Source organism: Callorhinus ursinus, unplaced genomic scaffold (genome assembly GCF_003265705.2).
Source record: "Callorhinus ursinus isolate GAN/ISIS: 27379988/994484 unplaced genomic scaffold, GSC_fseal_2.0 scaffold30, whole genome shotgun sequence".
NCBI lineage: Eukaryota > Metazoa > Chordata > Mammalia > Carnivora > Otariidae > Callorhinus > Callorhinus ursinus.
In genome coordinates this window covers 14,484,708-14,501,566 of record NW_027397092.1, presented here as the reverse complement: position 1 = coordinate 14,501,566, position 16,859 = coordinate 14,484,708, and the positions used below count along the sequence as shown (strand labels likewise).

At 38.0% G+C, this 16,859-nt stretch overlaps 1 long non-coding RNA gene across 1 annotated transcript in view; it reads right to left on the bottom strand.

The window, feature by feature from the left end:
* Positions 1 to 16,859, bottom strand: part of LOC141370272 (uncharacterized) — a 30,925-nt gene extending 14,066 nt beyond the window's left edge. Inside the window, exons 1-3 of the long non-coding RNA XR_012374173.1 lie at positions 16,694 to 16,859; positions 2,226 to 2,311; positions 793 to 900 (exon numbers count right to left, since the gene is read on the bottom strand). This is a non-coding gene — a long non-coding RNA (uncharacterized lncRNA). The remainder of the gene's footprint in view (positions 1 to 792; positions 901 to 2,225; positions 2,312 to 16,693) is intronic.

Here is a 16,859-nt window from a genome sequence, read left to right as displayed (position 1 = left end):
GGATTCACTTCTCCGCACGTCCTACCTTCCAGAAAGTGGTCGCTTCTCTGTTCAGAGAGTTGTTGGTACTCTCCTCTTCGGTCTCCTGTTGAGTTCGTAGGTGTTCAGAATGGTTTGATCCCTATTCAGCTGAATTCCTGAGACCAGACGAAATCCAGGTCTCCTACTCCTCTGCCATCTTGCTCCGTCCTTCATTTAAATTTTAAAGAAGATTCTCAAGTTCCACATAAAGCCTGCTAGAATTTTGATAGAATCATCTTAAATGTAAAAACTGGGGAGGACAATTTATTTATTTATGATTTTGTGCTTTTCTTTCTGTAAATATGGAATACACATTTATTTACTTAAAGCTTCTTTAATATCTTTCAAAAATATGTTTTCAAACAAGTCTTACTCATCTGGGTACTAACAGTTTTGCTTTATTATTACTGTCGTCTAATATAAATGGTATTATTCCTAATTATATTTCTAAATTCTAATTAATTTGTTTGCTTTTTCTGATTTATTTATAGTCCATTCATTTTTACTGTGGGTGTTAAATCTCTTCAAGCTTACTTGTACTTTAACTTTTTCTGTTTGTTCTGCTTGTGTGTTATTGTTTTTGTATTTTCTTCTGTTTTAGAAATGTGTATCCTATATTTCATCTAGCTTTTATATTTGAACATCACCAAAAAAATCTAATATTGAACAATTAACGCCTCTCCAGAATAATATATGACTCTTAAAATACTTTAATAAGACACTAAGCCCCCCCCACACACATACACACACACTTGGTTTAGGTTTACATACATTTTCTACTTCATTTCTCACCAGTTCCTTTACATTTCATATTTTCCTCTCCCTCAAAAGTACGCTGTTCCATTGTGAGAATTTCCTCAGACAAGCAAGTCTGCCATTCTGGCAAAAACAAAATATCATGTGATTAATTTTTAAAATATCATATACAAGCTCATATGCTTGCTCTACCCAGGATGAACACTAAATTCAAAGAGTTGAGTTTTTTCCTAAAGTTATAACTATTCATTTTTTAAGCAAATTCCCAAGTTGGCAAAAATATTCTCCCAGCTGGTATATGAGGCAGTACTATCAGCACTTCTAATTCCGTATAGTATTTTATTTTATAGAAGTTCATGTTTCTGTTTCATAGATTTTTTTCAAAAGTTCTGATTTGTTCTCAAAATTATTGCTACATTCTATAATCAGGAAGTAGATGTTTGTTGTTTGTCTTATCGCATTACATCATTTATTTTATTTCTCAGAGATCTCTTGTGAACTGTGATCACAGTCTGAAATATTACAGAAGCACAATGAAAAACTAATCCTGAAGCCTAAATTTCCTTTGAAATCACAAAAAAATGTACCGATAATATTGTGAGGCTAGCTCACTAAGAACCAACAGAGTATACAAAAATTATGCTCAGCCAGATGTCTTATAGATATTAAAATGACACAGGCATTAGATAGATTGAATACATTAGTGTGGCCCTTTCTGCCACACAGTTTGGTCATTTACTTATCAAATACTACCTCAAGGTCAGCATCTGCATTGTTTTTTTTTTTTTTTTAAGATTTTATTTATTTATTTGACAGAGAGAGAGAGACAGTGAGAAAGGGAACACAAGCAGGGGGAGTGGGAGAGGGAGAAGCAGGCTTCCCGCGGAGCAGGGAGCCCGATGTGGGCCTCGATCCCAGGACCCTGGGATCGTGATCTGAGCCAAAGGCAGACGCTTAAGGACTGAGCCACCCAGGCGCTCCCAGCGTCTGCATTCTTCACTACCTACACTGGTGTGCAAAACCTCTGTGAAGTATCTACCCAGCAAATAATTAGTTTTGTTTTTAAAAGAATTTTTGGCATTCTTATGGAAAGGATTCAATAGCCAAAAGTGTATTTCCACACTTCTCTGCAGAATCACGTTTTAAGTAAAATTACCCCAGAAATCTTATAGATACTCTAATAAAGCATTGGTGCCAATAAAAATATTTCTTAAAGGCTGGATACGCAAATGACACTAAGAGTTATTATATAAGAGTCTGATTTTAAATAAAACTCCAGATAAGTTACTAAATTGCTACACACATTACTGCGCAAAACAGAATGTATATACCAATATATTCTAACATCATTTTTCAGTAGGAGTCCTACAACTGCCTTTCTCTCTTTCCCCTGGTCCCACTGGCACCAGTTAATCCTGTTATTTTCAGATTTGGATTAAATACCACACCTCAGAGTATGGGACATCATTGCTTGTGTCATTGCTGAAAGTCCAAAAGATGCATTCCAGAATCCTTGACCCCCTTGGGATAAATACTGAAAAACAGGAAATGGGAAATAGAAAGAGCTAGTCACATAAATGTCTCCTTTTTTCTCTCCCCTATAGGTTACTCCAAATTCAATTCCTGTGTCTTCCTTCCTGAGAAGCCCTGTACTTGGCCCAGTAAACAAGTTGGCCTCATCGCTTGCTGTATACATCACATTATATCTCTTGCCTTATTACCATTTTCCCTCACTTTCCATGCCTTGGGCTTGTACCCCCAAATTATTCCCAACATAATTCTTGTCTCCAGCTTCACTTTCCAGAAGACTTAGGGAAAGACAGCACTGCATCTTCATAACAAAGATTATAGATATAATTAAAGTCATACATATAATTGGGATTTGGTAGCTACAGGAAAAACACATTGTGTCTTTGTTTAAATATGTCTGTTACCCGAAATCGTTTTCCTTAAAAATTAAAATCTTTCTGATGTTCTGAAATTTCAAGAGGAACCACTACTGAATTAAATACTAATTATGCTAAGGTATAATCTTAAAACAAGATATAATATTAAAATAGGCTTGACTCAGGGCACGAAGACAAGCCAGAGTTCTTCAGAATTTATGGGCAGATAGTGAAAATTATAAAGTGCTGTGATCTCAGTAAGAAGAAAGAAGAGTCCCCAGAATAAAGCATAAATAGCAACAATCTTTCTGCTAAAGTTTCTTCTACCTTCTAAAGTTTCTTATATATTCCTTCAATGCACACAGTGTTCATTGACGGGGGAAGCAATAAGCAAAAGGACAATTAAGGAACTATTTGGCAGTGAAAAAAAAAATCCTTGTAAAGACTTGGTCTTCGAATCAGGCTTGGTCTAAGATATTTCCTTGCTTCCTTGAATTTGGAAATGCCATGAAGAAATGAAACCATCTCAAGTGGGCTACAACCTATTGCCTCTGCTTTGCAGATTTTTATTTTTAGTAGGGGCTCCAAATAAAGCAGACTTATATGGTAGTAAAGGGTATGCTTCCCTTGATAGATAAGTAAATTGAAGTCTAGATCCAATCTTCATTGGTTAGCTGATCTTAAATCTTTTAAAATTTCCATAGAAGGATTCAGCACCACTTCATAAGAAAACACCTAACCTCAGTTTAAGAGAGCCAACCACCATACTGTGATTACAGTTCATCAGTCAAGACTGAACCATCTCCAGTTCGAGCCAGGAGAACACATCTAAGATAACACTGTCTGTTCTAACCTAACATCTACATCCATTTTCTTCCCCCCCAGTAGAATACTGATTTTTAACTAGAAAATCTTCTAAGTGTTCATGTATCTCGGGGAAAGTGACCCAACTTCAGCTTCCAGAATAGGCTTCACTGGTCTACATAAAATTCCTCTTTCCAGTGATTGGTTCTTTCTTCTTTTGGTATTTTTATTTTTAAAAATGTGTTCGGCACCTTATCCATAAGGCATCTTGCTAAAGCCTGGGTATAAAATTGACACTGAGGATGCATATGGTCTTTAATGACACACTGAAATTTTGAATCCATCAATCCTAAAACCCTCCCTTTCTCTGGAAGTTCTGCTTATGAAATTATTAATTTTCCCATTTTTAAGCCAACTTGAGTTGGAACTTCTTATTCCTTGCACTGATAGATCTTGTATGATACATGAAGGCTTTCGCTTTTTTTTTTTTAAGATTTTATTTATTTATTTGAGAGAGAGAGAGCAAGCACAAGTAGGGGGACGGAAGAGAGAGGGAGAAGCAGGCTCCCTGCTGAGCAAGGAGCCCAATACGGGGCTCAGTCCCAGGACTCTGGGATCATGACCTGAGCCGAAGGCAGACACTCAACCTACCGAGCCACCCAGGCACTCCAAAGGCTTTCACTTTAAACTTTCTTTTTTTAAGTAAGTTCTATGCCCAATGTGGGGCTTGAAATCATGACCCCAAGATCGAGTCACATGCCCCACTGACTGAGGCAGCCAGGTACCCCTACTTTGAACTTCTGAATGCAATTCCATCTTGTTGAATGATGTAATGAACTTAAGTTTACACAACATCACAAAATGTTGTCTCCTTTCATTTTTCTCTAACAGATCCACTATCAAAAGGACCATTCCTCAGCTGAATAATGTATAGGCACTCTTAACAATTTTGACCAGTCTATATTAAAATTTATAAGATGCTTTTCAAAACAAAAATTTAATCAGTTCTTTATGTGGTGCTTGTCATGAGCACCATGTCCAAATCTTTCTGATCATGCAAGAGTCCTGTCAAAATATTATCTAGGTGGAATTATTTACATCTGTATTCTCAACACCTGCCCTAGAATAATACCACAAAAAACTGAACATTTTTCATGCAACTGTTCTGGGAATTACCAGCTAAATCTTCAACATTTTTTTCAAACATTTTTTAAAGATTTTATTTATTCATTTGACAGAAAGAGACAGGGAGAGCACAAGCAGGGAGAGTTGCAGAGAGAGAGGAAGAAGCAGACTCCCCACTGAGCAGGGAACCCAATGTGGAACTCGATCCCAGGACCCCGGGATCATGACCTGAGTTGAAGGCAGATGCTTAACTGACTGAGCCACCTAGGCGCCCCAATATTCAACATTCTGATGAGCAGTACTTCTGGTGAGAATTAATTAGAAAATATTATTTGTGGTTTAAGGTTCATCATTTTGTTGCATTAATAGATACTCTCATCTGCCAGACAATATATTAAAAACATAGATAATATTTTTACTTAAGACATAACTGCATTCCACATGGTAATAGTTATTTTTTTACATATAAAAAAAAGTAAAACTTGTTAAAAGTATATACGTCTTTTAAGGGTGCCTGGGTGGCTTAATCATTAAGCATCTGCCTTCGGCTCAGGTCATGATCCCAGGGTCCTGGGATCGAGCCCTGCAATGGGCTCCCTGCTCGGCGGGAAGCCTGCTTCTCCCTCTCCCACTCCCCCTGCTTGTGTTCCTTCTCTTGCTTTGTCACTCTGTCAAATAAATAAATAAAATCTTTAAAAAAAAAGTATAGTCTTTTATATCTTGGACACTAAGTATTCTTTTTTAAACTTACACTTATCATAATTCTGACCAAAGAATCATATTTCATATAATGTCTTAGTCTGGGAGAGCCTGTGTGGCTGAATCAGCTGAGCAGCTGACTCTTGATTTCAGCTGTCATGATTTTGGGGTCCTGGGACCCATCCCCATGTGGGGCCCCACGCTCAGCCAGGAGCCTACTGGAGGATTCCCTCTCACCCTCTGTCTCTGTCCCTCCCCCCATTCTCTCTCAAATAATAAATCTTAAAAAAAAAAAAGTCTTCGTCTGCGTTGTTCTAACAGAGACACATTTGGTTTGCATACTGAATAAGCAGCATCCTCTTCAATTCTAGTAAGATATATGTGATTCCCATTTTTCTTTAAAAAATACACGCCCTCTCATTTTTATTTCCCCATTTTGAGAGAGAAACATTTCTCCTAACTCCACTATAAAAAAGCAAGAGCACAAGCACAGTGATAAATGGCACTTGACACTTTGTTTCATTGTCAAAGAAAAAATAGGAACTGGTAGAGACTGTAGAGACTAGAGGGCATGACCCACATGAAATGGCCTGTGGCTACTCACCCCTAGCTAATTTCTGCCACATTGGAAGGTGACCCAAGTGTTGCCAGAGTCTCTGATTTTTCAACAGAAACTAGAAATCACATTTTTTGTGTGTGAATCCCCCAATTTTAGATGATGGCAACCAATTTACACTTGAAAGGCCCTCTTTGGACCAACATTGTGCAACCATAAAAAACACATCTGCAGACCAGGTATAAACTTTGAGCTATAAGCATGAAATCACTGGTCTAAATGTTAATAAATGAACATAAAAATTTATCATGGAATATCCAATAAAGGGTTAGTATCCAAAATATATCAAGAACTTACAAAACTCAACACCAGAAAAACAAGTGACTCAATTTAAAAATGGACAGAAGACATGAACAGGTATTTCTCCATAGAAAACTACAAATGGCCAACAGACGTATGAAAAGATGCTCAACATCATCTAGCTTAGGGAAATGCAAATCAAAAGCACAATGAAGATACCACCTCATACCTGTCCAAATGGCTAAAATAAAAAACACAAGAAACAACAAGTGTTAGTGAGGATGTGGAGAGAAAGGAATCCTCATGCACTGCTGGGAATGCAAACTCGTGCACCCACTGTGGAAAATGGTATGGAGGCTGCTCAAGAAACTAAAAACAGAATTATCATTATGATCCAATAATTCCACTACTAGGTACTTACCCAAAGAATATGAAAACACTAATTGGAAAAGATATATGCACCCCTATGCCCAATGCAGCATTATTTATAATAGCCAAAATATGGAAGAAACTCAAGTGTTCATTGATAGATGAATGGATAAAGAAGATGTGGTGTATACAACAGAATACCACCAGTCATAAGAAAGAATGAAATACTGCCATTTGCAACAACATGGATGACTCCAGAGGGTATAATGCTAAGTGAAATAAATCAATCAGAGAAAAACAAATGCCACATGAATTCACTCATATGTGGAATTTAAGAAACAAATGAACAAAAAAAGAAACAAAGCAAAAAAAAAAAAAATAAAAGACCCTTAACTACATAGAATAAACTGGTGGTTACCAGAGGGGAGTTGAGTGGGAGGATGGGTAGAATAGGTGAAGAGGATTAAGACTGTACTTATCATGTTAAGTATACTTAACATATAGAATTGTTGAATCACTGTATTATACACCTGAAATGAATATGACACTGTATGTTCATTATACAAGAAGGAGGGAGGAGGGAGGCAGGAAAGCAGAAAGAGAGAGAGAGAGAGGGAGGAAGGAAGGAAGGAAGGAAGGATAAGAGGGAGGGAGGGAAGAAGGGAGGGAGGGAGGGAGGAAAACTCATCAGGTAGCTGTCACCAGGGAAGCACCAACAAGCTATGAGCTGAGAAGCTTCAAGCCTAGGGCCTCTTTAGGGCGCCTGGGTAGCTCAGTCGTTAAGTGTCTGCCTTCGGCTCAGGTCATGATCCTGGGGTCCTGGGATCGAGCCCCACATCGGGCTCCCTGCTCAGTGGGGAGGCCTGCTTCTTCCTCCCCCACTCCCCCTGCTTGTGTTCCCTTTCTCACTTTGTCTCTCTCTGTCAAATAAATAAAAAATAAAATCTTAAAAAAAAAAAAAGACTAGGGCCTCTTTTTAAAATGTAAACTTAGGGGTGCCTGGGTGGTGCAGTTGGTTTAAGCATCAGACTCATGGTTTTGGCTCAGGTTGTGATCTCACAGTCATGAGACTGAATCCCTTATCAGGCTCCACGCTCAGCACAGAGTCTGCTAGAGTTTCTCCCTCTGTCCCTCCCCACTGCACGCGCATGTTCTCTCTCTCTAAAATAAATAAGTAAATCTTTAAAAAAAAGTAAATTTATCTTTAAATTTTCTAAAAGATCTTCAGGCACAGTTTGAAAGGCAAAATGGTATCAAAAGGTTTACTATGAGAAATATCAATCTTCCATCAAAAGAAAGCCAGGGTAGCCATACTTATATAAGACAAACTAGATTTTAAACCAAAGACTGTAACAAGAGATAAAGAAGAGCTCTATATCATAATAAAGGGGACTACCCAACAAGAAGATCCAACAGTTATAAATATTTATGCTCCCAACTTGGGAGTACCCATATATATATAAGACAATTACTAACAAACATAAAGGAACTCACTGATAATAACACAAAAATAGTAGGGGACTTTAATACCCCACGTACATTAATAGACAGATCATCTAAGCAAAAACTCAACAAGAAAACAATGGCTTTGCATGATATACTAGACCAGATGGGCTTAAGAGAGATATTCAGAACATTTCATCTTAAAGCAGCAGGATACACATTCTTTTCAAGTGCACACAGGACATTCTCCAGAATAGATCATGTACTAGGTCACAAATGAGGCCTCAACAAGTACAAAAAGATGGAGATTATACCACACATATTTTCTGACCACAATGCTATGAAACTTGAAGTCAACCACAAGAAAAAATTTGGAAAGACTGCATGGAGATTACAGAACATGTCAGTAAAGAATGAACGGGTCAACCAGGAAATTAAAGAAGAAATTTTTAAAAATTTAAAAATTTAAAAATACATGGAAATAAAAACATGATGGTCCAAAATCTTTGGGATGGGAATAAGTGCTTAGAAGGGAGAAATATACAACAAACCAGAGAACAGACTCTTAACTACAGAGAACAACCTAGGGTTGCTTGAGAGCAGGGGGGCAGGGGGATGGGTTAAATGGGTGATGGGTATTAAGGAGAGCACTTGCGATGGGCACTGGGTATTGCATATAAGTGATGAATCACTAAATTATATACCTGAAACTAATATTATACTCTATGTTAACTGGAACTTTTTTTTTTAATTTTTCTTAAAAGATTTTACTTATTCTCTTGAGAGAGAGAGAGGAAGAATGAGCAGGGTGGGGAAGGCAGAGGAAGAGGGAGAAGCAGACTCCCCGCTAAGCAGTGAGCCTGATGTGGGGCTCAATTCCAGGACCCGAGCCCAAGGCAGATGCTTAACTGAATGAGCCACCCAGGCACCCCTGTTAACTGGAATTTAAATAAAAACTTGAAAAAAGCCCAAAATAGTAGTCCTCTCTCCCAGACTACCCCCATTTCTTGTTCCTTATAGGATAATACTTTACCTAGTTTAGCCACTCCTTTTGGTATTTACCTTTTGAATTATGTATCTAAACAACACAGTTATTAATATTATCTCTTGAATTTTCAGTTCTTGCCACTATGGAAGTCAACTATCCCCTACACATACCACATTCTTGCAAACATACACTTGTACACACATACTTTTCTTCCTCCCATTCTTACATTATATTTAGAATGTTAGAATACTTGAATTATTAAAAATACATAAATACTATGAATAGCTGAGCCCTTTGTTATACTAGAAGCATGTTTCCTTTCTTACATAATTTTGCATTCCCCCTTGAATTTATGTATTTTTTATTTTGTTTAGTTTTTTGTTTACTTATAACCAACTCACCCTCAAAGCCTCCCCAAGTTTTCTTTTTCTTTTTCTTTTTTTAAATTTTCATTTATTTGTCAGAGAGAGAGAGAGAGAGAACGAGCCCAAGCAGGGGAGCAGCAGAGGCAGAGGGAGAAGCACACTCCTCGCTGAGCAAGGAGTGGGATGCTGCACACCCTGGAATCATGACCTGAGCCCAAGGCAGACACCTAACCAACTGAGCCACACAGGCATCCCTCCCTAAGTTTTCTCAATGTCTCAAAGCACATTAAGTCATCTTTCAGGATTCAGAATTCTGAGACTATTGGATTTCTTATTCCTTTGTAACATTTTTTTCCCCTGTCTGGGTGCTTATAGGATCATCTCATTTTCTTGTTTTAAATTCCCTCCTGAATTATTTTACCTCTTCTATGATGCTTTGAATTTCCTTGTCAGTTTATGCCTACTAAAAATGGGTATGTTTAATCTCCACCTTTAACTTGGAGTTGGAGATCAGCCCTCTTAAATCATGAGAAAGGACCATAGTTTGGGTTGGGGCTTTAACCTTGCAGGCTCAGGGAGTAAATGGTCATGACCATAGAGGTGATGATGATAGGTCATTGAGTACTTACTCTGTGTAAGACACTTTGCTAAATACTTTAGGGGGAAAAATATCTTCAAGTACATTTAAAAACAGTATAAGGGGGAGCCTGGGTGGCTCAGTTGGTTAAGCGACTGCCTTCAGCTCAGGTCATGATCCTGGAGTCCCAGGATCAAGTCCTGCATTGGGCTCCCTGCTCAGCGGGGAGTCTGCTTCTTACTCTGACCCTCCCCTCCTCTCATTCTCTCTCTTCCAAATGAATAAATAAAATCTTTTAAAAAAATAAAAACCATATAAGGGTGGTATTAATATCCATATTTTCATATTTTACCTTTGGGGGAAATGTGGATCAGATACTAAAAAAACCTTTCAGCAGTGATGTATTTTCTTACCAGTATTTTTATCTCATCATTTTCTCCCCCCCTTGCAGCAATGGTCCCAAGGCAAGAAGGTATTATATAGTAGTACTCACTGCTTATACTTCACTTTGACAGTTCTTAATTTTTCACCTGCCATTTCCTTTAATTATGATGTTTGTTGTAGATATTTCATAGAACACCATTTATAAAGGCAGTGTCTTTCTACTTTTTAAGAAAATTTATTTTGAGAGAGAGAGGGAGAATAAGCAGCGGGGAGGGGCAGAAGAAGAGGGAGAGAGAAACCCAAGCAGACTCTGTGCTGAGTCTGGAGCTGGACACGGGGCTCAATCTCATGCCCCTGTTATCAGACCTGAGCGGAAACTAAGAGTCAGTTGCTTAACCGACTGCACCACCCAGCACTCCAGTGTCCTTCTACCTTTACATTGCTAAGTGTTTTGTTTATTCATTTATCAAATTAGGGATGACTACCTTATAACAGTTTTTATTTATCTATCCAGATAATCAAGTTATAAATGATATTGCACACTGTAAAATCCAATTTTACATTGATAATATAGTCGATTATATTAGCAAATTTACTAATGCTGAGCCATCTTTGGGTTTCTGCATCAAAACTTATTTGCTTCTCATATGCAATTTTACTTGCTTGAATTTAGGATATTTGCAATTGTTTTCATACCTAAAATTAAAAAGACAGTTTCAGTTTGTGTGACATCCTTGCCTAATTTGAGTCTGCCTCATAAAACGAGTTGGAAATATTTCAGCTGTTTTCTTTGTTAGAACTATCTGAATCAGGGATCATCTGTTTTTTACAGACTGAATAAAATGCATCCGTTGGGGTCTAATTAAAATTTGGGAGACCGATCTTTGACTATATTTCCAAATTCTCATGCCATATTCATCAATGCAGAAAATCTAGATATTTTATGTTGATTTTGGTAGAAAATTATCGCTTCCATATTTGCAAATTTATTGAGAAGTGTTGTGAAGTGGTTTAAATAATGAAAAGTACACAAAGCACTTAGAACTGTCCTGTCAGAGAGTACCTACTCAATAAAAATTACAATTTAATTACTAATCAAATGTGCTATATATTTTTTATAATTATTTTATCTATTCAATATAATCACATGTAAAACTACCCCCCAACACACACACACACGTATATGTTTTGGTTTTTTTGTTCATTGAAAGCTTAACTCTTAATGGAAAATCTTAGTTATTCCATTCCAAATTGAGGGAAATAAAACTTATAAACCCTCCATAATGACAATAATGAGCAGCCAATGTATAAGTTTTTACCTAGTTAAAGGTGGACAACTAGTTTTAGAGGGTGATTTTTTTTTTTTAAATTAGAGCTAGCAGGAAAAAGTTATATTTACTTGCTTCCTTGTTCCTAGAAATATATTTAAATTACTATTCCTTTAGTAAATCTGCATACCAAATGCTACGTTAGTGACATGAAATGCAAAGATGAATAAGACATGGTTCTTAGTGTCTAACTGCTCAAAATTTGGTGAAGGAAGACATATCAATAAATAACTGTAATGCAATGTGGCAACATATATAGAATACCATAAAAGAGACATATGGACATGTTGTTGAAATGCAAATATGAAAATATTTATTCCCACAAGTTGTATATGGTGTGGGATGTTGGAGAGAGTTAAAGAGAAAAGACATCCCTAGCATGACATTGGTTGGCACCTTTAATAGAATAAGGCTCCTTTATTTTCCTGGATCTCCTAAGCCACAGGTAATCATTTCACTGATATTTGGCTCCAAGACCTGCCCAATTTTGTTTTTAAAATAATCCTCTATCTGCTCACACATGTTGGTGAATAACTGGCTGTCTCTTTATTGGAAGAAGTAAAAAGGTGAACCCCTTGACTGCCCACTCTAAGAAACAAGCTAGAGCTGCCTATAATCCAACAAGTACTACAAGCTTTACTTCTCCAATTCTGATTTTCAGCCCTAGAACCAAGACTTGGCTACTGACCCCACATTTCATTCTTTCTTATCAGTTCCATCCAACAGCTACTGACCACAGGATTTCCATTAAAGCCACTCCTTTTTCTGTCCATTGTACCTGTTCCCATTCACTGTGACAGGTTTCAGGCAAATGTGGAGTATTTGTCTACCCTCCTCCCTTTATTTGAGCTCCCCTGAAATCTTGTACAACCTACGTAAGATCACATCACTTCTGTTTATAACATCCTAAGGCTTCCCATCTCTTAAGCTAAAGCCAAATCGTTTACATCTTACGATGTCTTATACAAGCTCTAAGGTCCCATCACTTACCACCTTCTACCCCCACTGATGCTTTATAACCACATGTGCTTCTTTGCTCTTCTTTCAAACTCAAATACAGTCCACCTTAAGGCACTGCACTTACTATTCCCTTTGGAGAAAGCTTTTGTATCAGGTAACAGTGTATCCATAGTTCAAGTCTCTGCTCAGTTGTCACCTTATTAGGGATGCCTTTCCAGGCTACAGATCTATGACAGCAACCTCTACTCTGTTGTTGCCTTCCTTACCCTGCTTTACTTTTCTTCATAGCACAGAAATACTCTGACATATCCGCCTATTTTGTTTGTTTTCTGTCTCCTCCAGCTGAACGTAGGCATGGGTACTTTGTTTTGTCCACTGTTTTAGCTCCAGAACCTGGAGTGGTACCTGACACTTACTAGGTCCTCATTAAATATTCACAGGAAGACTGAATTCCTAAAGCCTTTGATACTATTTCTTTGTTACTCCTTATATTCAGATTTGCACTGCAATTCACATTCACACCTCATTTGTTTTGTATATTACATTGCCAGATCTCTGAGTAATGAGATTATGCAAAACCCCAATATGAGCACGTAAGAATTGAATGGATAAACAAATGCATTTTGTTGCAGAGAAACAAGATTTGTTTCTAGATAAGAAAGAGTATGCTTAGAGGAATAAAGGAGAAACATTTTGAAGAAATCAAATATATACAGAGACATCTTCTGTCCACTCAGTTCATCCAGAATGTTGAGAGTGATCAATAACTTTTAAAATAAATTGAAATAAAGGGGATCTGAGTAGATTCTTCTTTCTTTTATGTGATTCACCTTACTAAGTAGCCAGTATGCTCCATCTTTATAATTGAGTCCTGTTTAATTTAGTCCAGAATACTCTGAGACCTGGTTTATAATGAATAAAATAATTTAGAAGTGAAATAGGATGAAGTAATAATTTTTCCAAATATCTTTCCCCAAGGAAAGTTCTGCTTGTTAGTACTAGCCTGAGTTGATCTGAAGGCTTATTAAGAGAAAATGAAAGATTTGTAAATGGTTCTGTTTGTTTTAAGTAAAAAGTAAGAATGTATTATTTTTATTCCCTGGGGGAAAGAATGCAGCAACTTGATTCTACTCTTTCCAATTCAGCAGCCAGAAGCAATTTCTCCATAAGCATTTCCATTCTTTTTTTCCAAGTCCTCTACTAAGTATTTTAACAGCAAAATGTTCACTAAAAGAAACAGGGGAGTTACAAGAATATAAGACAAAAGAGAATATTTAGGTTATTTAGGTTAAAAAGTAAATCAATATGATCTCCATGATTTCTACTTTTCTGAATTTATTGAGTTTTTTTGGTGGCCTGATAAATAATCAGTTGTACAAGTTTTGTGGGAATACACAAAGAAAAAGTATTCTCTATTGTCAGGGTATTGAGTTTGAGACATAGTGATTGGGTCAACCATATGATTTATCATATAATGCACTCGTACATATATTGGTCTACTTATTTTTTTTTAAGATTTTATTTATTTATTTGAGAGAGAGAGAATGAGAGATAGAGAGCACGAGAGGGAAGAGGGTCAGAGGGAGAAGCAGACTCCCCACCGAGCAGGGAGCCCGATGTGGGACTCGATCCCAGGACTCCAGGATCATGACATATTGGTCTACTTAATCAATCATGAACTGACAGAGTTTATGTGAATTCACCTACAACTATTATGAATTTCCACTAGCATTTTTGCTTTATGTATCTTTGTGGTGTGAGAGGTGGTGAATAAAGATGCTTGCAAGTTATAGCCTTATTGTGGACTGCAAGCTTCATCATTTAAAGGGCCCTCTTTTGGGGCGCCTGGGTGGCTCAGTCATTAAGCGTCTGCCTTCGGCTCAGGTCATGATCCCAGGGTCCTGGGATTGAGCCCCACATTGGGCTCCCTGCTCCATGGGAAGCCTGCTTCTCCCTCTCCCACTCCCCCTGCTTGTGTTCCCTCTCTCGCTGTGTCTCTCTCTGTCAAATAAATAAATAAAATCTTTAAAAAATAGTAAAAATAAAAAATAAAGGGCCCTCTTTTTCTTATTCAATATTTGGTTTGAATTAAACTCATTCACCAAGTCCAGTATCAACATACATCTTTCATTCCATTAGTAACTATTTCCCTATCTGGGTATTTTTTATTCTTCTTAATTTAGTTATAGTGCTACGCTGATATACTAAAAACCCAGAACTAAATTTTAAATTAAACCACCACCAGCACATGAAATAGTAAGGAAAAAGAAAAAAAGGTGGGATTAAATTAATAAACATACAAATAGGAAAAACGGAAACAAGCAAACAAAAATACCACAGGTCATTGTTACAGCTGATTCTTCAACTGGTACTGAGGTCATACTTGGTATTTACAACTTCATGTTCCTCAGATGGTAGAATTGAGCGATCCAAATCTTTCTCCCTGTGGGGGTTGAGCTTTGGTAGTTGTTACTATTATTATTGTCATTATTGGTCTGTTTGAAACTCCTATGAACATTTTCAACTGCATGTGGAAGTGCTAAGAGGCATTCGGAGAGTTCCCTGAGTTTCAGACTTATTTCTCCTTCCCTCTACTGTGCAATAACATCAATCATATTCACTCTGGGATCAGTCACCACAGTCTATCAACCCCCTTCTTATTGCTTCAAGGGCAGGAGAAGCCCCAGTAGTCAACTGACAGCCTCAGCAGTGAGGTCAACGGAACCGTTATTATGCACCCTTGTGAAAGCATTCCTGCCTTGGAAACCAAAAATCCTAAATCATCAAAAGTATAGTCAGAATGAAAGCAAAATCTTTACAAGAGGGTTATTAAGAGAAATAATGAAAAGTACCATGCCCTTAGTGACTATATTCTGGCTGTGGGGAAAAAAAAAAAAAGAACTGGATACTGGTTACTGGTCCAGAGCATACAGAGCATCCTGTGGGACAGCACCTTCAAAATTTAAAAGTTGTTGTCACTCAGTTGTTGTCGCTTTGAAGTAATTTATTGACCACTGCACCATTTTGTAATAAATTCTTTAAGCATCAGCCCGTTTTCTCACTTTTCACCATAAAATAGTTTCTTTGTTAAAAGCAATGTATAAGGGATACAATGAAGGTATTCAGGACTAAGAAAGACAAATCTCTATCTAGAATCAAGGTTTATTCTGCCCCCTTCACGCACACACGGTTGCCTGTTGGACCTTACCCTCCCTAACTTGAGGGAAAAGGGTCAGTTTTTGTCTCTGGTTAGATGTGGAACTTAGCAATGGGGTTAAGCACCTGAACTTAGCTGAGGGAAAGCCAAAGTTGTTGAAAATACATAGAAATCCCATCTTTGTCACTGTGGCCACTTATCTCATTAACCTGAGCAAACACAGCACTAAAGTAACTGCAAAGAATTATACAACCATCAAAAAAAAAAAAAAATGTGTCATACTGTCCACCTGATGATTGAAAGCCTTTTCTGAGACGACGATACTTAAACTGGACTGAAATGTTGTTCCTACTCCTCAAATACTGCTCCTTCCAATTATCTGACCATTCCATCCAAACTTTTGCCGCTATTCATGAATCAGTGTAACATTCATACTTCCTGCTATCTCTTTTTCCTGGCCCTCCAGATACAGCATCTGAAGACATAGCCAACAGGATGCTATTGCTTCCTTAATACAGTCCAAGGACATCCCTGAGATACTGCAAAAGCTCATTTCTGGCTAGTACCATCATATCGTGCATACTTATCTGCAAATCAGGCTTAACTATTTATTTGCTTGGTCAACCCTGTCTCAGGGATCTTGACATTTGGCCAGAGACGTATGCTGAGGAAGCGAGAGCAGTGCAACAGTGGTAAAGGCGCTAATGGGCCAACCGCAGGCGCATGCGGAGTATGCAACCTTTCTTCAGGCCTGGGCCTACGGGAGCTCCAGAACTACCAGGCCAGAGCCTGTTGTCCAAACCACCTGACTGCTGTTGTGGGTGAGGGATCCCCCTCGCAATATGAACTGATACTGGGACTGCAAATGAGAGGGCAGTTAATCCCCATTTGGTCATGTTGCTTGATCCGGTCTCTGGCTTCTCCGCAAAGCAGGACTCCCAGGTGTCTCTCGTTCTGTTACCCTGTAGGCCTCACCAAGGAAGGCTGCAGTGTTCCAGGATCTGGCTTCAAGATGAATAAAAGCCCTGTGCAGGTGCGGGCGGAGACCATGGCAGATGCCTGGTTAGCCCCAAGAGTTCCCGAGAGGAATCGGAATCCAGCCTCCTCTGAACCCGGTCAGGTGGCCGGGACTCGCCCGAGG